The sequence below is a fragment of the Protopterus annectens genome, chromosome 17.part0 (assembly GCF_019279795.1).
Source record: "Protopterus annectens isolate FY-2018-M chromosome 17.part0, PAN1.0, whole genome shotgun sequence".
NCBI classification, from domain to species: Eukaryota; Metazoa; Chordata; order Ceratodontiformes; family Protopteridae; genus Protopterus; species Protopterus annectens.
The window spans coordinates 127,794,702-127,818,682 of NC_056751.1; the positions used below are offsets into that span (position 1 = coordinate 127,794,702).

At 41.8% G+C, this 23,981-nt stretch overlaps 1 protein-coding gene across 1 annotated transcript in view; it reads right to left on the reverse strand.

The window, feature by feature from the left end:
* Positions 1 to 23,981, reverse strand: part of YTHDC2 (YTH domain containing 2) — a 1,963,388-nt gene that overhangs the window by 239,257 nt on the left and 1,700,150 nt on the right. The window lies entirely within an intron of this gene.

Below are 23,981 nucleotides of genomic sequence, written 5' to 3' on the forward strand. Positions count from 1 at the left end.
AACAATTTATTTTTTATTTAAATTTAACAAATGTCAATAAATAAATAAAATAAATATATATTTTTTTATTTTTTGTTCAAAATGAGTAGGTCAAACATAAGAAGGGCACACTCTTTGTTCCCACTTAAGTACAATGGGGTAAAAACATTTTGCCACACAAAAAAGTCCAGAGACAGAATACTGGCATGACAGATCACAACAGGAGAACTTTTTGAAGGAGAACTTTTTGAATGAGTTTTCTGAAGCAGAGGTAACAAGTAGGGTTTACTTTTCTTTTGCTTTATAACTTATAAAAATGGAGTTGTGTGAGGTACTCACAATTTACTTACATTTGGTACCTGACAAAGGGACCACTTTCAATCATTACCCAGGCCCAACAGGCAGACACAAACATATGTAAGGTATACATAATGTTTCAAAATCTGATGAATTACATGCTTAAAAGTCCATACAGAAAATAATCTTGTAATTTAATTAGTACATGGTAAATGTATCCACCAAATTTCCAAAAGTTGTTGAGGAAACAATACAGTATAGCTGTAACAAGGAATAATAAAACAATTCATATTAACAATACATTCATATATATATACAAATCAGAGTAAGTACAGTTCAAATGTACATTATAGTAATATTTAATGTAATGGTATGCCCATACTGCAAATATTGATACTTATAAGACAAGACAAGATAAAGGAAGACTATTACTCAGGATTCTAGAAACAAGCTCCAATTATAACTATCTTAAGTATGGATTTTGAGCTTTTGTCCTGAAATCCTCATCATCAGTGATACACAAGTTCACGGTAATGCATTCCAGCTTGTTGGAAGGACTTTATAAAAATACTTTTCTCCTTTGTTCAGGTTAAAGGAGGGGGATGAATAACAGTATGTCTTTCTGGTTACACAGACTATAAAGTTTGGACAAATGAGAAAGAAGCCATGAGGGTCCATTAGGAAATTATCCTTCCCCATTAGCTTACACTCCTGTGAAGTATGGTGGATCCTGGCTAAGGATTCCCAGGAGTGTCACTCTCAAACTAACTCCCACCACTTTTGCATGACACACAAACCAGCTGCAATCACTGTTGATAGTATTTGTTACAGTCATGAGCTGACAGAGAACTTGTACATAAACTACACTGGAAGGCACAAAATTCAGTCCTTCTGAATGGAAAAGTCTATACAAAAACTAAAGAGGCTGTAGAGTGTGAAAACAAATGCAAGAATGTTCATACCATCCTTACTGTTAAAGCAATACATCTATGTATAAAAGACAACTTTGAAGAAGAGTGAAAAAATGCAAATATTAGTCCTGATGAACCCAATGAGGGGATGTGGGAAGGTGCCTTTACTACCTCTGAAAGGATTCTACCATGTAAATCTACTGTTATGGTGACTACTTCACACAATCATGCTTACTAACACTGGAATATTTATTTGGATAGTAACCCAAAATTAACTGCATACTCCCAAGCAGACATTTATGGGTGGGTCCACAGGTTATGAAATACTTAACTTGTTGATGGATGCCATAATGAAAGCATCTGGCTACTGCCAGCTATGCCCCTTTTCAACTGGACAGATGTCAAAGCATCAGTCCCCCATCATGCATGATACAGTCTGTATTATTTACATTCCAAGAATGTTATATTTTAAAATAAAGCTCCATTCCATACAGAAAATAATAACCAAAACTTCAAAAACAGTCATTACATCAATACAATACAAGAGAAAAATAACTAAAATTTCAAAAATACAGCCATTACATCAATACAATACAATAAAATATAAAACCATTATGATTAAAATCAAAATTAAAATACAGTTTAAATAGCTAAACCTACAGAAGCACTGTCATGGCATATATAACAAATAAAAATATGCATATTACAGGAATAACAAGAAGAAGAATACAGAATGGGAGATAATCCAGCAAAAGGTATCCTATTATATGAGGATATGCCTGTAGCAGCTGATTTAGTAGGTGCCCTTCCTTGTTATATAGATACAGTACGGTACTGACTGTCTTTCAATCGACATTTAGCAATTTTTAACAAAATTTTACACCCATGGATGCCCATACAACAGGCTGACATGCATCAAAATAAAATGCACCAGCTATCTAAGCCTACTGGTCTCCCAAGCCCACCAGTTTACTCCTTGAGAACTTGCAACTACATGCCTGCAAATCAAGAAATAAAACAAAATGACACAGTACATTGCTAAATAAGTGAATGCTCTACTTACAGGGGACTCCAACAGCTGAAGATGGTGGAAGAACATTCATCTGTAGGGGGACAGAAGACTCAACAACCCTCTAAAAAAATGACTAATTTGGAAAAAGTATTTGCTATATCTAACAATAAGGGCCCTCTTTAATAGCTCCTAGGTTGGGATGAATCTTAAGCAGTGCCATGACACAGGAAGGAGTCGCAGCATTACAAAAAATGAAATCATAAGGTTGGGCCCTAGAGCAATGACTTACCTAAACTGGGTCGACTTCCTGAGATGTAGTTAAGACAACATTGTTTAATGAATTTATGAATCTAGTGCTAAGCTATCATGGTGAAAAAGTCTCCCACCAGAGACATTCCTGATGCAAGCAGGGGAAGAAGCCTCTCCTTTGGAGTGGACTTTTGACTGCGGCATTAGACAGTGAATGGTTATCCAACTCATGGTCAACGATGATGCAGCTAGTACTCAACTTGAAAAATAACTGCATAGCATCATCCACAAGCCCTCTCCTCTCCAAAAGAAAGAAGATGGAACAGATAGTACATCTTCCTAAAGCCATAATTCTTGCATAGGTATTACCTGTGCAAGAATTATGGCTTTAGGAGATGAACAGATGGTACCATCTTCCTAAAGCCATACTTCATGCACAGGTAATACCTGAACTGTGGCTGCAATGTCCACTGTATGAAAGGTTGTTTTACCTCTTACTTCTGTCACCATCAATAACAAGAGAGTTGATAGGCTGGTTCAAAAAAAGTAAGAAAGCTCCAAAGTTGCTCTTGGGAGGAAACAAAGGCTCATCTTGACAGATACCCCAGCCTTGTGAAAGATCAGCTACAGTTCTCTATAAGCAGGGACCTGAAACTTCAAGATAAGCCACATGGTAATTACAGCCACTAAGAGGGCTTCCTAATAATTAAACATTAATACATGATGACAACAGTTTAAAACACAAGACAGGCTAAACGCTAGGAGTCTTAACATGAAACTGCACTCACTGAAAACATTCCTCACCCTGGAAGATGCTGCCATTTGTGCAGTCACTGAAACCTGGTTCAAAGTAGGAGAGCACCACAGCCTTACCAGATTACTTGTCCTACCATATTTTCAGACTCCAAACAGAGGGCTACTAAGCCAAAGGAGGTGGAGTTTCAATACTTATCAAAGACATACACACCTCTAGGCTGGTCAAACAGTATGACACACAGGAGACACTCCAGGTGCAGTTAACTACTGACAAAACACCTATTCAAATCACAGCTAGCTACAGACCCCCAACCATGACTTAGGAAGCCCACATCACCTATCCAGACTTCAAAATTCAACCCTCTACCCTGATCCTGGGTGACGTTAACTACCCAACCATAGAGTGGAATACCTATTCTAGCTCAAACACGAATGCCCAGAGATTCCTCAACTTCATAAATGCCAATGCTTTGGATCAGCTGGTTAAAAACCCCACAAGAGGTGAAAATATCCTGGACCTGGTACTAACCAACATGTGTAGCCACTGTAGCACCCCCTACAGTGTCATCCTCCTTGGTAAGATATGACCATAAAGCAATCACTTTTGAAGTTACCGTCTCCCCTGACCATCCCCCCCCCTTGTCAGTGTCGGAAAAAAAATATATTTTGCAAAACTGATTATAATCTCCTGAGAGCAGGTATAAGCAACGTCGCAGCCACCAGTCCTTCAGTTGAATCAAGCACTAATGTCCAAGCCTACACCAAAAAACTATATGAACACCTATATAGCTGAATGGACTCAGCAATACCTGACAGGACCAAATCATCTTCCTCAAGGAAGAGACAACCTGTCTGGTGGACAGCAGCAATAAACAGACTCTATAATAAAAGGAAAAAAATTGCTGTCCAGGACCAAGAAGGAGCAGGTGCCAATTTGGAAGCAATCTCTCCTTTGTCTGAACAAGTAGATACGGTCACTGGTGAAATCCTGTAAGGCTAACGTTGAGTCCAAATTGGCCACATCCACTAAGGACAATTATAAGGTTGCCTTTGCATACATCAACAGTCTCAAAGATAACTTCCAAATCTGCTCTGAATTGGTGGTCAAGAATACCACATACACAAACGCTACAGATAAAGCCAACCTGCTGGCAGACAAGGTCAGTGAAAACTTCACTCCCTGCCACCCCACAGTAAACCAAGACATCCCCAGCACCTGCCTCCTCCCCTCATCACGAGGGAGCAGGTTATTAGTTCCCTCTCAAAGGCAAAAAATACAGCGTCCTTGAGACTAGACAATATCCCTGGATGCCCTATATGAACTCAGGCAAGAGCTCTCAGCACCACTAGGCACCCTAGTTAACCAAAGTTGTGCACCAGCTTCATCCCAGCAGAACGGAGGACAACCATTGGTCATCCCTCTGCACAAAGGTGGAGCATCCACCAGCCCAGTCAATTATAGGTCAATCAGCCTAACTAGCCTGATCTGCAAGGCCAAGGAACATATTATCATGGTGCTTATAAACAAGGACATTGGCAACCTCCAAATGCTTGACCCCACACAGTCTGGTTTTGTCAAAGGGAGATCATGCCTGTTAAACGTGGTCGCCTTCTTCAAAACAGTCATCAAAGCCAAGAATGAGGGCAGGACAGTGCACACCAGCTACCTTGACCTAGCCAAAGCCTTTGCCACTATTCCTCACTCGGGCATAACAGATAAACTTTCCCAGCTAGGCATCAACTCATACATTACCAGATGGGTAGCTAACTGGCTCACTGATAGAACCCAGTCAGTCAAAATAGGAGAAGACACCTTTAGTAGTAGACATGTAACAAGCGGTGTACCCCAAGGATCTGTCTTGGGGCATCTGCTGTTTGGGATATACTTTTCTGAGGTGCAAGCCAAAACCAGTGGTTTGTGGCTGATCAAGTTTGCAGATGACTGCAAGCTGGGCACTGTCATAAATTCCCCTAGTGATGTGAACATTCTCCAAGAGGGCCTTACCCAAACTAATGACTGGTGCCGGAAACATGGCCTCAAACTGAATGCCAAGAAATGCATCATTATCCCCTTTGGGGAAAATGGTGTCCCACTAATTATCACATTAATAACAATGTACTAAACACACAATCAGTTGTGAGGGACTTGGGCACCTAGGTTGATAGCAACCTGACTTTTGACCACCATGTTGCCTCTGTTGCATGGAAGGCTTTATACATGGCCCACATCATAAGTAAGGGTATTTCATCCAGGAACAAGGAGGTCAAAACATCCCTGTACTCCTTATCAGACCCATTTTCGAGTACAATGCCCCCTTTGGCATGTACCTTGCCAAGCACAAGCAGCAGTTGGACAGACCACAGAGGTTCCTAACCAGGTAAATCCAGGGACTCAAACACCTATCTTATACAGAGAGGTTAAAAGCCCTGTCCCTCTACTCAGTCTCATACAGTCTGCTCAGAGGTGACCTGTGGTTGGCATACAAGTTCGACTCAGACTCAGCCTTGATGGTGTTGCTGCATATGCGTAAGTCAAACTCCACTCACTCAGCCCGCATGCAAGGTCTCAACCTGGTCTGTGACATTAATAGAACTTGTTGGCAGGATAGATTTGTGTCCCAAAGACTCCCCCATCTGTGGAATAGACTTCCTCTCCATGTCAAACTGAGTACCTCATTAGCCGTCTTTAAAAGGAACCTGGACGACTGGATGGAAAACAGAAAATATACTCCTGGAATCCCACCTGTGTCTCTGCTGGACAGGGAAAACAGGTGCTGACTTTGTGGGAACATGGGTGAAATTCTTGGGTAGGCATATATCGGCCTCCAGGCCGATAACCTAGTATCGACCTATGAACCTATGAAAAGGAAAGCCATAGGTCACAGACAGGAAAGTTATCTACGAAAATCATTGTTTTTGCAGACTTGCATAATCCGAATTTTTGCATGTAGGGGATTAGTGAATTGAGATCATTGTACAGCTAAAGTCTACTGTAGCACTCATGAAAAATTTTGCTAGAGGAATCATAAGAATTGTAGATGCCATGAGGCCCAAGAGATACAGGATTAACCTTGCTGGTGGTTTTGGGTAATAAGAATGTAAAGGGATGTCAGGTGTAGTGACTGGACCCTGGACTGGGGAAGACTGACCATCTAAAGTTTGGTGTCTAGTTGGTACGCCTATAAAGTCTATAATCTGAGTTGGAGTCAACTGACATTTTTGTACATTTATTAAAATTTCTAAGTTCAGTAGCAAATGGACTACATGGTTCCAGTGACTAAGCAGGAGATGCTTGGTGGGGGCAGGGAGAAGCCAAATGCCTAGATATAGGGGAAGACCTAGATCCCTGGAAGGTGAAGGTGCACTGCTACTACTAATACTGTCATAACATTGGTAAACGCAGTGGGGGCTGTGTTGAGACCAAACGGCAGTGCTCTGAATAGGAAATAACTGGCTCCCAGCTGGAAGCGGAGAAATCTCCTGGAGTGCTTCACTGTTCTGATGTGATAGTAAGCATCCTGGAGATCTATACAGCACATCCTATCATTCTGCCTCAGAAGAGGCAAAATGGACTGAACAGTGACCATCCAGAATTTTCTATTTTACAAATTGGTTTAAGTGACTGAGATCCAAAATGGATCTTAGGTTTTCCTTGGCTCTAAAAGAAACTGGAACACACTCCAGTTTCTAACTGACTGTGGGGGACTATCTGGATGATTCTTTTTCAAGCAGCATTGAAATTTCTAAGGTTACAAAGGCCCACTGATTGGGTGGAACATTGGGGGTTTTCTTCTTTCTCTGGGGTGGGAGTAAAAATTGTAACTGAATGGCCTCTGGATATTGTCTTTAGCACTCATGAATCTGATGTCATCTTTCACCAGGCTTGAGGGTGTAAGGATGGCACCCACAAATGCATCCAGAGCACAGCAGTTGGGCAAGGATTCAGAGGCGCTGAAAGGCTCTCTCAGAAAAGGGACCTCAAAAGCCCGTTTTCTGTGGTCCACCTCTGTCACCTGGACGTCATCCATTAAAATTAACTCCCCTTCTGCCACAGGAAGGTCTGTCACTTTGGGAGCCTTGGAAAGAACCTGATTTGAAAACCAGATCTTCCTCCCTGATCTCTGGTTCCTAGAGAGAGTGTTCTTTGTGGGATGGAGAAGTGCTCTCACTGCAAAGACAGTCTTGATGTCCTGTTGACTCCTGGTAAGTGCATCTTTGACTTTAGGTCCAAATATGGTGGAACCATCATAGAGGGCATTAATGAAGAACAACTTGAAACCTTCTGTGAAGTCACATAGTCACATTCAGGCATGGTGGCGCATGGTAATACTGATGCTTGCAGTTTTGGCCATGCCATCAGCTGCATTCAATAGATGCATGGCCACATTAGAACATCATTGTAGGGTGGAGAGCTGGGACTCCACTGTCTTCTTAACATTCGCTGACAACATACCTGAGAGGGACTTCTAAATCTCCTTTGTCAAGTTTCTATAGAATCTTAAGTGAGCAACATAGTTCAGCAATCGGAGGGTGAAAGTCACGGATGGATAGGTCAGCTTTTGGTATCTGTGCATTGCCCCTGATTTTCTGTTGGAAGGATGAACAGAAGAGCTTCCTTTTGACAGCTTTTTCTTCGTGGCTGCTGTCACCACCATAGCATCTACAGGTGGACTATTAGTACAGCGCTTCCTGTTAGTCAGGGCAGATATGTCATCAGCTTTCTTTGGTATGGGGCTCACCACATCAGGATCCCTCCATATCCGTTGAGCCATTACAGCAATAAGAGGATCAACGGTTGGTACTATCCAGGATGAAGCTGGACAGGAACCAAAGGCTTCCAAAAACAGACTCATTCTGAGACAAGTCTTGGGATGTCCACAAAGGAGACATCTCCAGAAAGGGAGTGAAGGAAGCCCTCTCCTTCCTCTAAGTTGGTATCTTCCGTGAAAGACTCTGGTGATGAGTCTAGATGCTTCCACCTGCATGTCCATTTTCTGAGAACAACTTCTGGGGGTTCAACAGAAAGGTCAGAATCTGACAGAGAACTGACAAAGCAGACTTCTTCAGAAACCGTTAGTGCTGAATGCCCCTGTACGACTGGATGAAGAGGTAAGTAAGCAAAATACAGGTAGGGTTTGGGTAGAACTGAAGTAGTTGAAGCTATATTGTTTTTGGAAGTTGCCAAACTCCTTTTAAATGCTTCAAAAGCAGACGCTGCTATAGGCACCAATCTTCTTCTTTCGGCTTTTTCCAGGTTAGGCATTGCCACAGTGGATCACCTGTCCACTCATGATTGGCAGTAGAGATTTACAGTGCCAAGTTGCCAGCCCGGCACCCAACCTTCCACAGAAGACACGCACACTCAGGCACTCACACCTAGGGCCAATTTAGAGTGTCCAATCCACCAACAGCATGTCTTTGGGATGAGGGAGGAAACCAGAGCACCCGGAGGAAACCCACGTAACCACAGGGAGGACATGCAGACTCCACAAGCCACACAGCACTCCAGCCGAGGATCAAACCAGTGAATCTCTTGCTGTGAGATGGCAACGCTAACTGCTGCACCACCGCGGCCGGCCCGCTGATTCCTTCAATTCCAAAGAGGAAACAGAAACCTCAGCTCCAATGAGTTTCTGTTCAGAAGCGGATCTCTGATCAGAGTTATCTAGAGCTGAAGCCCCAAGGGGAGGAGACAGCCACTAGAATCTCGGAATTGACTCACTCCCCCGAAGCTTGGTTCTGAAGCTTTGACTCTGCGTCTCATCCCAATCCTATTGAATTGGGTAGAGAGAGATAGGGATGCAATCAATGAAGATGCAAAAAGTTCCAGTGCTGGCAAAGGGCTGTGGTTCCAAATGGCTCCAATAAACCCAAAACCAAGGGTTGGAGATTTGTGCAGACACATGTGTGTGTTAAGATGCCAAGCATTCGGTATCCTCCCAGCGAATGGTGCCAGGATAACCCCAAGCTGTATCTGTGTCCTCAGAAACTTCCTCACCATCCTGTTGATGTTAAGCTCTGCAAGGGTTCTAAATGATCAAGAAAATGATACCACCGAAGTGAACTCACTGGCCCTGGTGAAGAACTGGTTCTAAGAGATGGAGATGAGGGCTGAGGGGTTGACATTTCTGATCTTCCCGGAATCTTCAGGTTGGGATCAACAGATGTTGATGGTTTCGGGGATCCATTTTTTTGAACATTTTGAAGAAGATTTGTTCCCTTCCTTTCTTTCTATTTGTCCTGCAACTTAGATTTTGACTTTTCCTTCTGTTTGATAAAAGAAAAAGGTGAAGGGGTACCCCCTTATATGGGTAGGAAGGAGCCTCTTTAGTATTAAATCTGTCCTGATTAGTCCATAGGGACCAGGCACTTAAGGCCACACAAGAATGGCAATCTCTGTCTATTTGAGGGAGTAACTTGTGCCCACACTCCAAACACTTTTTAAAACCTGAAGCTTCTAACATCATAAAAACACTACCACCTATAGAAAAAAAGTAGCACGCATGAAAACAAGCAAATATTTAATAAAGAAAAAAGTTATTAGAAAAATACCATTCTCATGAATTACAGTGCTTGAGAACAGACTATTATGTAGGCCTAAAACTTACAAGGGAAATTACTAGCTATAAAAGATATTTATACATAGCATTACATTAAAAAAAATAAATTCTAACAGGAAAAGTTTTTGGAATAAAAATCGTGACAGTTAAAAAAAACTTTCACCATAGGAAAGGAGTGTACTTGACCAGAAAATCCTCTTGAATCGCTGAGAGCTCTCTGCACAGCCAAAATGTTCGAGCAGCAAATGTGATCAGAGTATCTGAGGTGCAACCTATGGAATTATGGTTACAGGAGGAGTTAGAGCTCTGGAACTGATAAGCTCGAGAGCGGTATGGAGGTCAGATCCTGTTAGATTCAACAACCCACATGTTGAAAAGGGCAAAAATAAACAACACTGGATTACCTGTATTATCTACTGTGTTCTTCATCCTACTACATTTTAAATCTTCATGTAAATGCATGTATATTTTTGTACATCCAAGTTATACCACTATACTGCACAATTTAATTACACCTTTAATCTCACTTTACTGTTGTTACTATGTGTGTAACACAGGCTGAGCCAGCAAACGATGAAATATGATCAGTGCTAGAGTCTAAATTATATCGCACGCTCAGAAGAGCGAACAACAGATAATCGACCCTATGTAAGCACAAGTTTACAATGTCGAAACCTCAGAACAGTGATTTCTTTCCAAGGGAGAAAAAAAATCGCTGCTCTGAAACAAACAAACAAACAAAAAAAAAACAAAAAAAACAACCCTCCCCCCAAAAAAGACTGTAAAATTGTACCCCCCACTTAAATATACCAACTCCGTGATCGCACTACAGTGCCGAAAAGGCAAAGTAGCAAAAGCGGACAAACAAATTCTTTCCCAGGGAAAGAATTCGCCAAAAAGTCACTTCATTATTTTGCCTTTTCGTGCTTTTCAGTTTGACAAAGACACATTCGACAACCTGCGTCTGCGACAGCATAATAGGAAGCCCAGTGCTACACCCTAGTAGGAACAATTAAATATCGCACTTTTCAGTTCGACAAAGACACATTCGATAACCTGCATCTGCGACAGAGTAATAGGGAGCCCAGTGCTATACCCTAGTAGGCAAAATTAAATAAATATCACTTGTTACCTTGATTAAGTGGACTGATGTATAGACCCTTTTAGCCATGATTTGGTCACAAGTGAAAGAATAACAATTATTTTACATACACATCTACATATATGTGTGCATTTACTATATTGCATACACATCTATGTGTGTGTGTGTACATGCGTCTTTACGATATTATACACAAACACACGTATATACATATATGTAGACAGATAAATCCAGATATAGAAAGAAAGAAACATAACCAGTCAGAAATTAAATACCAAGAGACATTCCCCCAGACGCACACAAAGAATTTGGACATTACAAATGGTAAATGGCAGTCAGGAGTGAATCAAGCAGCTCTGAAGCAGAGATCTCACCAAACAGCCACTATGCTGCCTGATGAAGTACTCCCTTAAAGAACTGCCTAATTCTCCAGTGTTAAGCCATTATCATGCCTTCCACAGTCATGGCACACAAAATCAGCTGATACATACATCATGATCATGGAACAACAGAGGGCCAAACTGCACAGGTGCTTGAGATGCATATGAATTACAAAGACATTCTAGGTTACTACAAGGTAGCACTTTTGCTCAAGTAGAGAACCTCTTCCACCGGAGAAAGTAAATAATTCTAGTGGAAGTTTCAACAGCCTTGATTACTTCAGAAACTCTGGTTTGGAGATCTGGAAAAAGAGGAAGATTTAAGCTACAAGTAAGGCCCTGAGGTGAAATTGAATGTCACTGCACAATATGCCCCCCCCCCCAACTATAACCAAGAGAGAATCTTCTGGTATCATCCTCATGAAATGAGAAACAGTTTTGGCCATCCTTCTCTGAATGTTTGCAATAACGCTTGAAATCAGATGGACGACATGGAGAAATCTCTTGTACTATGGGATCAAGAGTGAATCCACTGTGACATCCTACTTGCCATGTTGCATCAAGTGGAAGGACAGTGGAGAGAAACGCATTCTCATGGGTGTTTACAGATCAATATCTGAAATATCGCAACTCCTGAAAACATGGTTTAAGAAGGCAGCTTCTATACCAACAACACAGAAATGCCTGGAGAACCTGAGTCTGCCAGCACATTTACTTCCACTGTGAAGCAAACTGCTGAAACACTGAAGCATATATGTTTGCGGCCCACTGACAGAAGGTTATCACTTCTCTGTACATGGGAAATGAGAGAAACTAGTAACCACACAGTGTAAACAACTTACTGTATAAAAGAAGAAAAATGCCATACCAGAAGTCACAAACAAACATATAATCCACAGTTTTAGCACTTTCATTCTAATATAACAGGAACTTCATCAGAAACAAAGTATTAGTTTTACTTCCTAGTTTAAAAACTCAAAAAAGTGCCAAAAGTGTAACAACTTACAAAAAATTAAAACGGTCACCATAAAAAATATATACGTATGTTAGAAATCCAACTACAAAGTGCAGATTTTAAAAGTGCAGTCAGAAACAGTGACAACAAATCATCATTAAAAATAATCAAAACATTATTTAGCTGAAGCATATTCAATTTTAGATGCCTTGAACTTTATAAATAGAGGTTTGATGGGGATAAATGTCATTCATGCCTGGGAGAGTAGATGCATTGAACAGTAGTTGCCAATATAGTTCTCTCTGCTCAAGAACAAGCTCCCAATGACCTCCCCTAGCAGATTTTGTAAACACAGAAAAGGCACATTTTTTAAAATCATTGCACAATGTTGAATGTGCAGTGGGTTAGTAGTATGTACTTTGGAAATCGCATACAGGTGTTGGTAAATCCTGTTTTGAAGCAGTCCCACAGTTTTACCGATACAAAATGCAGGGCAGGAGGAGCAGACAGTAATGTAAACTATCCCTGTGGTATTACAATTATAACTCCTAGTAAAATCTGAGATAAGTGGGTACCCTACAAGATGTATCAGTATCACTTCCAGTCACCACAGCATCTCGTTCCAGCATTGTTGTGGGTAATGTCAAGTGTATCAATATTTTTCTTCATTACAGTTTTCAAGTTTTTATTGTTCTTGTAAACAAACCAGGGATATTCCCTCAAAAGCTCAAGCATTCCAAATGTCCCAAAAAACATTCTCCAATGTGTACTAATAATGTTTTTGACTGAAAAAATACTACTGTTGCATTGAATGACAAAAAAACACTAGAAAAGTCCTTTGTCTGATTTTTAACCTTTGCAAGCATACTGTTGGATGACTACAGTATAGGACTGTAACTGGAGTGCCTGGTCTCTGTAACCCACTGAGTCATGCCATCCAACAATGTGGAAGGGTTTCCATGTTCGATGAAATAGTTGCAAAGTTTGCCACCTTCCCCCTGAAAAACATGATCCTCGGACACCAGCTGACTAAGTTTGATAAGTTGTCCCCTTACCAGATTCTTTTTCACCAGTAGGGGTATTGGCTACCAAAATGTAGGTAAAAATTGGAGGAAATGCCCTTACTGCAAATGGTAGACTTTTTTCTCCATTGAGTTTTTATATACAATAATGTCTAAATAATTGATGGAGCAGTAACCCACTGAAATGTGAACTCAAGAAAACTGGTGGAGTTAAGAAAATTCACAAATTCAGACAGTTCCTCAAAGGTATCCTTTCATAAGATAGATGACTATATCATCCAGGTACCTCAAGTACTTCACCTTAGAAAACTGAGGGGTGCTGAAAATGTGTGTGGTTTCCCACTACCCAAGGACCATATCTGAAAAAATGGGGGCTGAAAGTGCCAACATTGCTACACCTCTGTGTTGTTTATAAAATTACCCTTCATAATAAAAGTTTTCTTGAGAACCATCTCCATACATTGGTATATGAAATAAATCTCAGAATGGTCGAGCTGGGTAACCATAATCATGGCCTCAAAAAAACAATCTTGTCCCTCATTGTCTGGGATGACTGAAAATAAATCTTTTATGTCGATGGTAACCAGTAAAGAATCTGACAAAAAAGTGGTTTCAGCTAAAGTCTGTATAAAGTGCCATAAGTATTTCAGTATGTGTTTCCCCCCTCTATACGATTTAAGTTTCTAGACAACAAATTTGGCAAGGGTTCTGTTACAAAGCCTGCTAAAACAATTGGTCTCAGGGGGGAGGGTTAACAGATTTTTGAATTGTGGGTATCCCGAAGACCGCCCGGAATTCTAAGGTTCTTAACCTCAAGGAAATCCCTAGTCTTGGGTGCTAAATCATGTGTAATAAACAAATCCTCGAGTGCCAAGTCAATATGGTGGTAAGCAATATTAATCTCATTCAGAGAGGTATCACTGAAAAATTCACTGTTCAAAAACTGAAGTATTTTGGAGGAATATATGTGGTAGTTCATAATTACCCTCCCCCCACTGTCAGGCTTCATGACACGCTGGCTTCTGTCATTAGATAACTGATGTAATTGTCTCTCTTTGTATGTGAGATTGTGAAACTTAGTATTGCTTGTGTGACACCAATCTCTAATGGTGTTTTTACACAATCGTTCAAATAAGCCAATTTATGGCACTAGAAGAGGGTTGAAGGTACTAGTTTTCGTCAACCCTAAAAATAGTGGACTCTCCACCTTATTGGCCATCATACATTAAGTTTAACTTTCTTGTATAGCGTTTTAGTTCTGTAAGGGTGCCCACCGGTGTCAATCATATTAACTTTAGAAGACGGTACAGATTTGAAACCCCTTTGAAAAAGTTTACCACAGATAGGAATAACAAGTGGGGAAAAGTTATAAATTTTACAGTTACAAACACTGTAGACTGTACCTTCATATTCCGTGTCCAGGTCATCAGGGGGATCACCCAGTCTCAATATCTGTTCCAGTAGGTAGGTCCTCGTAAGGGGTTCTGTATCAGGAGGGTATGGGGGTCCAAGTTGTTGTATCTCTGCTTCCCCCAACTTTTCCTCTAGTCTTCCTGACCTCCATGGAACCCATCCCCCCAAAAATGGATTTCCTGTGCTCACTCCTACCACTTCATTCTTGGTCGTTTCCTGGAGTTGTCATGTCATCTCTTTGACTGTCAAAGTTCCTACCATTAGGTTTTGGATAGGCCGAGTTATTGTTCTTATAATTATTTTCATCCCTCAAGACTTTTTTCTGTTTTTGTTTGAAGATAGTGGTCTCATGTTGTTCAACTCTTTCTAGTGCTTGTCAAAAATCATCTAAATGGTACAGGAATAACAGATAGTTCCTGTTAAGTACAAGATTCTTAGGTTCTGCTTCCAACTTTTCCAGTTTATGTACATTTTCTCGAACATTAATCTCCAGTATATCAACTCCCATCCTGTCGAAAAGATCCAATAATTTGTGGTGAAAGACTGAACCTGCTGTAACACCATCAGGGCACTTCCATATACGTAGACCATTCGGTACCCTCTTGTGCTGAATATAAAATTTTAGGAAAGAATTGCCCATGTTTAAAGTCTTGTCTTGGTAATCAGTTTCTCAAACTGTCCAATAACATACAGAAGGGTATCTGAGAACCCACTACTCAAACGTAACTGTTCAGTTCTATAAGTGTTACCACTAAATGCATGTTTAGCAGCAAATACAGCCTGAATATCAAAAGTGACAAAATCACCTGTTACTGGACAGTTCAGTCTATTGGTGCTGAAAGCAGGTCCAGGAGAGGATAGAGATGCCTCATTAGTATGCACAATGGCAGTATACGTTGTTTTATCAACACTGGTCCCTGAATTAAGAGTACTGAAATTCCTTTTGAATTCTCAGAAGCTGCCGCAAAATAAGTAAAGGGTTTCTTCATCTTCTTCATGCAGTCTTTCACTAAGTAAGATCCACAAGAGTACCAAAAGTACAGGTGCTGCAACAACTTTTGCCTGTAGTATTAAAAAGATCAATTTGCAAAATCCTGGTAATGTAGACAAACAAACAAGCAGAGAAAATAGTAACCACACAGCGTAAACAGCTCACTGCATAAAATAAGAAAAATGCCATACCAGAAGTCACAAACAAATCTTTAAACCACAGTTTAAGCACTTTCATTCCAACATAACAGGAACTTCGTCAGAAACAAAGTATCAGTTTTATTCCCTAGTTTAAAAGCACAATAAGGTGCCAAAAGTGTAACAAGTTGCAAAAAAATTAAAAGAAGAGTCACCATAATAAAAAAAAAAAAAAATATATATATATATATACACACACACACTTATATATATATAAAATATACTTTATATATATATATATATATATATACATACTAGAAATCTAACTACAAACTGCAGATTTTAAAAGTGCAGCCAGAATCCATGACAACACATCATTAAAAATCATTAAAAAAGTTAGTTGAATCAGATTACATTTTTGTTGCCTTGATCTCAAGTATAGGTTTGATGGAGATAATGTTATTGATGTTTGGGGGAGTACATGCATTGAGCAGTAGTTACCAATACAGTTCTCCCTGCTCAAGAACAAGCTCCCAATTACTTCCCCTGGCAGATTCTGTAACTCTCTCCAACACTGAAAAGGTAATTTTTTAAAATCGGTGCACACTGTTGAATGTCTGTTGCTATTTGTCTTACGGCTTTTTCACGGTAAGAGGTCGCCACAGCGGAACTCCGGTCCGCTAATGATTGGCAGTAGATTTTTTACGAAACTCCGAGGTGCCAGCTCGACGCCCAAACTTCAACGAAGGCATATCCATTTACACAAGCATGTCTTTCGAACGCTACCCAACTGCGGGGAGGACATGCAGACTCCACACAGAAGGCACTCCCAAGCCATGCCGCGAATCGAAAGGGAGAACCTCTTGCTGTGAAGTAACAACGCTACCGCCATACCACCACGGCATACAATGTGCTAGTAGTATGTGCTTTGGAAATCCCATATAGGTGTTGATAAATTCTGTTTTAAAGCATTCCCACAGTTGTACCGATAGAAAATGCATGAGGAAAGTACAGTTGTGTACACCTACCATAAATGTAGATGTTCGAGTGTCTTCACTGTTGCAATCATAACTGTAGGGTGTTCCTGCCGGCAGGCAGCCCGAGGTCGGCCAGAATCCCAAAGTCTGGGTTCGGCGTCGGCTGTCCCAGCAAGCACCCTGACGTCAGAATGCAGGGGTACATAGCTGACAGCCGACGCCATCTTCTCCAGCCTTTCTTGCCCCAGATGTCAGAAGCTCCCCAAAATATCCAAAAGGTGTCCCAAAGGAAACACAAATACACCACAAGGAAGAGGAAAAAGAACAAACAGAAAACAAGAGGGGAATGGTGGGAGGGAAACCCCGACTGCAACAGTGAAGACACTCGAACATCTACATTTATGGTAGGTGTACACAACTGTACTATGTTCTTCATGTTTCACTGTTGCAGTCATAACTGTAGGGTGGAATCCCAAAGCTGTGAAGGAGGGTGGAGGTTATGCAGAAGAAGGAGCAGCCAGAAGACCCTGCAAGACAGCAGAGGCAAAGCCTGCCCTGGACTTAGAATACAAAGGGAGATTATAGTGCTTTGAGAAGGTATGCACTGAACTCCAAGTGGCAGCTTCCAAAATGTCCTTGGTAGGAACTCCTCTGAGAAAAGCTGCTGAAGTGGCATCTGCCCTAGTAGAATGACTCCTAACAGTGCCTGGAATCAGTTTCCCAAATGAGAGTAACAAAACCTTATTCCATGAGCAATCCATTTGGAAATAGTTTGTTTAGAAATAGCCTTGCCTAGAGAACTGGAGGTATAAGAAATAAGCAACTGTTCAGATTTCCTGAAATCTTTAGTTCTGTCCAGGTAAAACTGTAGTTGTCTGTGTATGTCCAATGAATGTAAAATCCTTTCCCCTTTGTTTTGAGGATTTGGAAAGAAAGTAGGAAGGTGAACAGTCTGATTTAAAGCCACCTTAGAAATCACCTTAGGCATAAATGTAGGATTGGTCCTCAAGGCCACCCTGTCTTGATGGAAAATAAGGTAAGGTTCCACAGCCATGAGAGCTTGCAACTCTGACACCCTTCTTGCAGAAGTCAATGCTAATAAAATAGCTGTTTTCCAGGATAAGAACTTGATATCCGAAGCAGCAGCAGGCTCAAAGGGAGGTAAAGTAAGCTTCTCCAAAACATAATTAAGATCCCAAGCAGGAACAGGAGGAGTTCTGGGAGGTCTTAAATTCTTAGCCCCTCTCAAGAATTGTCTCACCAGTTGATGAGAAAAAATGGGGGGATCAGTGTTGAAATGAGCCGAAATAGCAGAAGCATGGATTTTTATGGAAGAGAATGAGAGGCCTTTAAGCAAGAGTTCAGAGAGGTAGAGTAAAATGGAGGAAATATCAGGTAGAAGAGGATCGGAACCTTGATCCCGCATCCAAATACAAAATCTTTTCCATTTAGAAGCATAAGATTTTCTAGTGCTAGGACGCCTAGCTTCCAAGAGAACATCCAAAACTTGTTTGGGAAGAGCAGAAGGGATCAAAGGCCTTTGTAGAGCCAGGCTGCCAGGCAAAGAGTCTTGATTTGAGAGTGTAGCATCTGACCCTGATGTTGGGACAGAAGGGAAGGAGACAGAGGCAGAATCCAAGGAGGTTCCAAGAACAGGTGTCGTAGGGTTGGATACCAGAACTGCCGAGGCCAAATTGGAGCTATCAGAATGATAATCTTGGGTCTGTCCTGTTTTATTTTTAGTAGCACCTGAGGAAGAAGAGGAAGAGGAGGGAAGGCATATCCCGAAAGATTCCTCCAGTTGAAAGACAGGGCATCCACTTTCCATGCTGTTTTGTGGAAGGACCTGGTGCAAAATAGAGGCAACTGATGGTTGAGATGGGATGCAAACAGATCTATCTGAGGACAACCCCAAACTGATGTAATCCTGCTGAATAAGTTGGGGTCCAGCATCCATTCGTGGGGATCCAAAAGATTTCTGCTTAGGCTGTCTGCTAAGAGATTTTGCTTGCCTGGAATGAATTGAGCTTGAAGATGCAGGTTCAGATTTAGAGCTGTGTCCCATAGACTCATGGCTAGTCTGCAAAGGGGGTAAGAGTGGGAGCCCCCCTGCTTGTTTATGTACCACATGACTGTGGTATTGTCTGTACGAATAAGATGATGTCCTGGTTGCAAGAATTTCTGTAAGGCTAGAAGAGCATGCTGGACTGCCAACATTTCCTTCAGGTTGATGTGCCAGTGAAGATGTTTCTTTGGCCAAAAGCCCTGCTGGCAGTTGTCTAGAAAATGAGCTCCCCAAGTGTAATCCGAAGTGTCTGTGGTCATTTTCTGAGAAGGCTGAGGGGTTTCCTTCATTTAAAGCACAGGCCCTGGACCACCAAAGGAACTCCTTTTGGAGGCAGGGAATCAGAGGTATCATTGTTTCCAGGCTGTGGTAATGCTGAGACCATACACTCTTTAGGTACCATTGAAGTTTTCTCATATGAAGCCTTGCATTTGGAATCAACAGTATGCAAGAAGCCATGTAGCCCAAAGCCTGCAGGAATTTCCTTGCAGTGAGCTGAGTCAAAGTAGCCAAGGATTTGAAAACTGCTGCCAGATGTACTTGCTTTTCTGGAGTCAGGAAGGCTTTTTGCAGGCTTGTATTTAGAAGAGCTCCCAAAAAGATCATTTGTTGAGAGGGGATCAAATGTGACTTTTTTTGTGTTCACTGAAAATCCCAGTAGTAGGAGGAGGCGCTGAACAAACTGCAGATGTTGAAGTAAAAGATCCTTGCTGTCCGCCTGGATAAGGCAATCGTCCAGATAGGGGTAAATTTGAATCCCTTGGAGTCTGCAATAAGCCACTACTGGAGCCAGGCACTTGGTAAAGACTCTGGGAGCAGTAGATAAGCCAAAGGGCAGTGCAGAGAATTGAAAGTGTCTCGAGCCTGCCTTGAATCTGAGGTACTTTCTGCGTTCCTGTCTGATGGGAATGTGTAAGTAGGCCTCCTTCAGGTCCAATGTTACCATCCAAGCATCCTGAGAGAGCATGGGAAGAAGTTGTTGCAGAGTAAGCATCTTGAATTTTGGAATTTCCAGAAAAGTATTTAATACTGAGAGGTTCAGAATAGGTCTCCATGCATTCTGTTTTCTTGGGACCAGGAAAAGTCTTGAATAAAAACCCTTGCCCATCTCTGGGAGTGGAACAGGTTCTATGGCTCTCATGGCCAATAAAGCGTCCACCTGATTTAAGGCCTCTGACCATTGATGTTTTGGCAGATCTGGCCAACCATAAGACCTTGGCAGAGTATGAAAATGGAATTTGTAGCCTTTTAAAATCACATCTAAAACCCATTTGTCCTGGGTTATATGCGTCCAGTTTTGGTAAAAAAAAAGATAGTTTTCCTCCGAGAGGAACTTCCAGGCAAGAAGAACCTGTAGCCCAACAGAGGGAGTCATTGGGTCTGCTTCCTTTGTGATTGAGGTCTGTCTTCTCCCCTTCTAGGTGAAGAAGCAGTCCACTGTCTGGACCTATAAGAGGCCTGTGTCTGTGCCCGGCCTCTAGACCGTCTATATCTTCCCCTTTGAGGCCTGTCAGAAGTGGGAAAAGACCAATTTTTGGAGGGCCAATTTCTAGAAAATCTAGGAGGCTGAACTAGTAAGAAATCTTTGACAGTCAGCATAGATTTGGCTTTTTCCTCCATCTTTTTAATAACCTCTTCAGCCTTACATACAAATAACACATCATGTTAAACAGGGGCATCTAACAGTTTCGCCTTAACTTGCTCAGGTAAATTCTGCTCTCGAAGCCAAGCATGTCTCCTTATAACAGTACCAGAAGCTGCGGCCCTGCAAGAAGCTTCCAAGGCATCAAAACCACAATGTAAACTATGTTTGCTAACTTGTTCAGTAGCATGCAAAACATCCTGTAATTCCTTGTCCTCTGCACATGCAGGAAAGGTAGAAAGTCTTTGCTTTAAAACAGACAAAAGAAATTGCTGGTACTTGAACATATGAAACTGGCAATTTAAAGCTCTAATAGAAAGAGTAGCTGAAGTATAAACCTTTTTGCCCCACCTATCCAAGGCACGAGAATCCTTTTCAGAGGGAATAGGATTTTTAGATGAAGCGGCCTTAGCAGCTTTAGAACCCAGAGAAATAGTTTCTGGATCTGCAGAAGGGTTCTTAAATAAGAATTGATGGGAATCAGGGACTCTGTAAAATCTATCAGGCTTAGAAGGAGCAGGCGGCAAGGAATCAGGATTCAGGTTAGCTTCAGAAAAAGCATCATCCACAATGTCAAGCACAGGAGGAATAGCCAAAGGTCTGTGTTGAGGAAGAAGGAGAAATTCTCTAAGTCTCTTTTTGGAGGCAGAATAATCCTGACCTTCCCAATGAAAATGCTCCCTCATCTCATGTAAAGTTTCCCCAAAAGAGAAATCTTCAGGGGGAGAAGCAGAGGGAATAGAGTCCTCTGCATCTGAATCCTCATAAGGAGGAAAAGAGTAATCCTGGTCAGAGGAAGAGACAGAAGACACAGAAGCCTGGTCAGAGGAATCATAAGGTAAATCCTGTCTAGGCCTTTTTTCAGGAGGAGGGTGAGAACCCCTAATCATTGAAAGTAAATCCTCAGCCATCCGTAGTAATTGCTTTTGGGACTTGGGAGCTGAATCCGAAGCAGCTGGAGTAGAAACCCTTGGTTTAACAGGAGTTTTTGTCTTTGCCTTTGACTTTGTGGAAATAGTTATATGTGAAGGCCTGAAAACTCCCTCAGAAGCTGGTACCTGCACAGCGGTTCCGGACCCATCTGAAGGAGCGACGTCCGAAGGTCCTGCTGCAGATAAAATATTAGGCCTAGATGGCTCCCCATGGGAGTCCGTGTCGGCCATCGGTTCAGAAGTGGCGGATGACAGGGGCTGCAAAAGTGCCTCACTGATGACCGCCGAACCCGAAGCTGGCTCCGGCTGCGAAGAATCCTGTTTGGACCTCGGAGGCCTATCCTTGTTCTTGCGTTTCTTTTGAATTCCAGTTGTCGGTAAAGTATCCGACGACATCCTGTAATTAAATAGTCTACTGAAATAGTTCAAGGCCCAATCGTACCTACGCTTAATAGTACGAGAATTAAACCTAGCACAGAACCGACAACAAGAAACGTCGTGGTCAGGGCCTAAGCAAGGTAGACAGTAAGAGTGGAAATCTTTATGAGGTATTTGTTTTCCACACGATATACAATTATTAACTTTTTCTGACATCGGAGGAGCAAGAAAAAAGTTTCCCCAACGGGGTACTTAGCTTGAGAAGAGAAGTTGAAAACTTCGGACCGAAGTCAATCTAAGCACGTTGTTCTGGATACGCCAACCAACGACTTGCGAGCTGCTTTCCACCGCACGGCAAGAAGGACTGGAGAAGATGGCGTCGGCTGTCAGCTATGTACCCCTGCGTTCTGACGTCAGGGTGCTTGCTGGGACAGCCGACGCCGGACCCAGACTTTGGGATTCTGGCCGACCTCGGGCTGCCTGCCGGCAGGAACACCCTACAGTTATGACTGCAACAGTGAAACACGAAGAACATCACAGAGCAATATACACTACCCCTGTGGTATTACAATTATAATTCCCAGTAAGAGAAATAACTTTAGAAAAATCTGGGATAAGTGGGTGCCCTGCAAGATGTATCGGCATTGTTTGCAGGCACTACAGTGTCTCATTCTTGCACTGTTGTGGGTAGTGTCAAGTGTGTCAATATTTTTCACCAGTATAGTTTTCAAGTTTTTACTGTTCTTGTAAACAAACTTCGGATGTTCTTCCAAAAGCTCAAGCATTCCAAATGTCCTAAAAAACATTCTCCAATGTCGACTAATAAAAATTTTCAGTGAAAAAATACTGCTGTTGTACTGAATGCCAAAAACACTGGAAGAGTCCTTTGTTTGATTTTCAACCTTTGCAAGCATACTGTTGGATGAGTACAGTATAGGACCACAGTTGGAGTGCCTGGTCCCTGTAATCAAACAACATGGAAGGGTATCCATTTTGAAAAAATAGTTGCAAAGTTTGTCAACTTCCCCCTGAAAAACATGATCCTTGGGCACCAACTGACTAAGTCTACCATTTACAGAAAGGACAGTTCCTCCAATTCTTACCAACATTTTGGTACCCAACACGCCTACTGGCAAAAAAAGAATCTGGTAAGGGGAGGGGTAGAGAATATTTCCTAGCTCTCTTAGCAGAAGCATATACTGCTCTTAAGGGAATTCAGGTACCTAAATGTCCACAGACTCCTTGTTGGTCCACTGGCAGTGACAACTGCATGGAATGCAGGCAGTCCTGGGTTAAATCCCCAAGCAAGGGGCAGAGTTTTTTCTTCATGTTTATTCACTAATTCAGTGCTAGGTTCACGGTAAAAAATAATAATAATAAAAAAAACTTCTTAATAGCTCAGATGGCACCTAATGACCCCTAATACCAATCCACAAAGTCCAGAATGGATGACTAGTTGGCATGCCCTATGAAATAACACAAATTCTTTCATTATCTCAGCCTGTATACATCCTGCACCTGTCACCCTTAGGCTTTCGAATACTGGCCACGGCTCTTGCCACCCCTACAGTGCCTTTTTTAGGCAAGGCTCAAAAGACAAACCCACCGCCATAAATAGCACAAGTAACAAAAAACTGAAGGTAATGCGATTCAATGCCAGAAGTCTAAACCTCAAAATGCACGCAATCGAGGCACTCCTCAGTATGGAAAAAACAGATATATGTGCAGTAACAGAAACCTGGTTTAAGGCTCCAGAGAGCACCCCAGCACTACCAGGCTACAACTCGTACCATACATTTCGGCCACAAAACCCGGACCGAAATACAAAAGACAGGGGAGTATACATACTCATCAAGGATACCCACACCTCCAGGTTAGTGGCACAGCACGATGCTTTGGAGATCATCCATGTGTAACTAACAATGGGCAAAACTGCTATTCAAATTATAGCTTGCTACAGATCACCCACCATGTCCCAGGACTCCCACTCCGCATTCCTGGAAACACTCGGAAACAAAGATCCTACCAAACACCCTGAAACTGGGTGATTTCAATTACCCGAACATTAACTGGGAGAACTACTCAAGTACAAACTCGCTTGCCCAACATTTCCTAGAATTTATAAACTCAAACGCCCTGGATCAACTGGTCAACACCCCCACCACCAGAGGTGACAACCTATTGGACCTGGTCATCACCAACATGGGTGACCGGTATTCCACA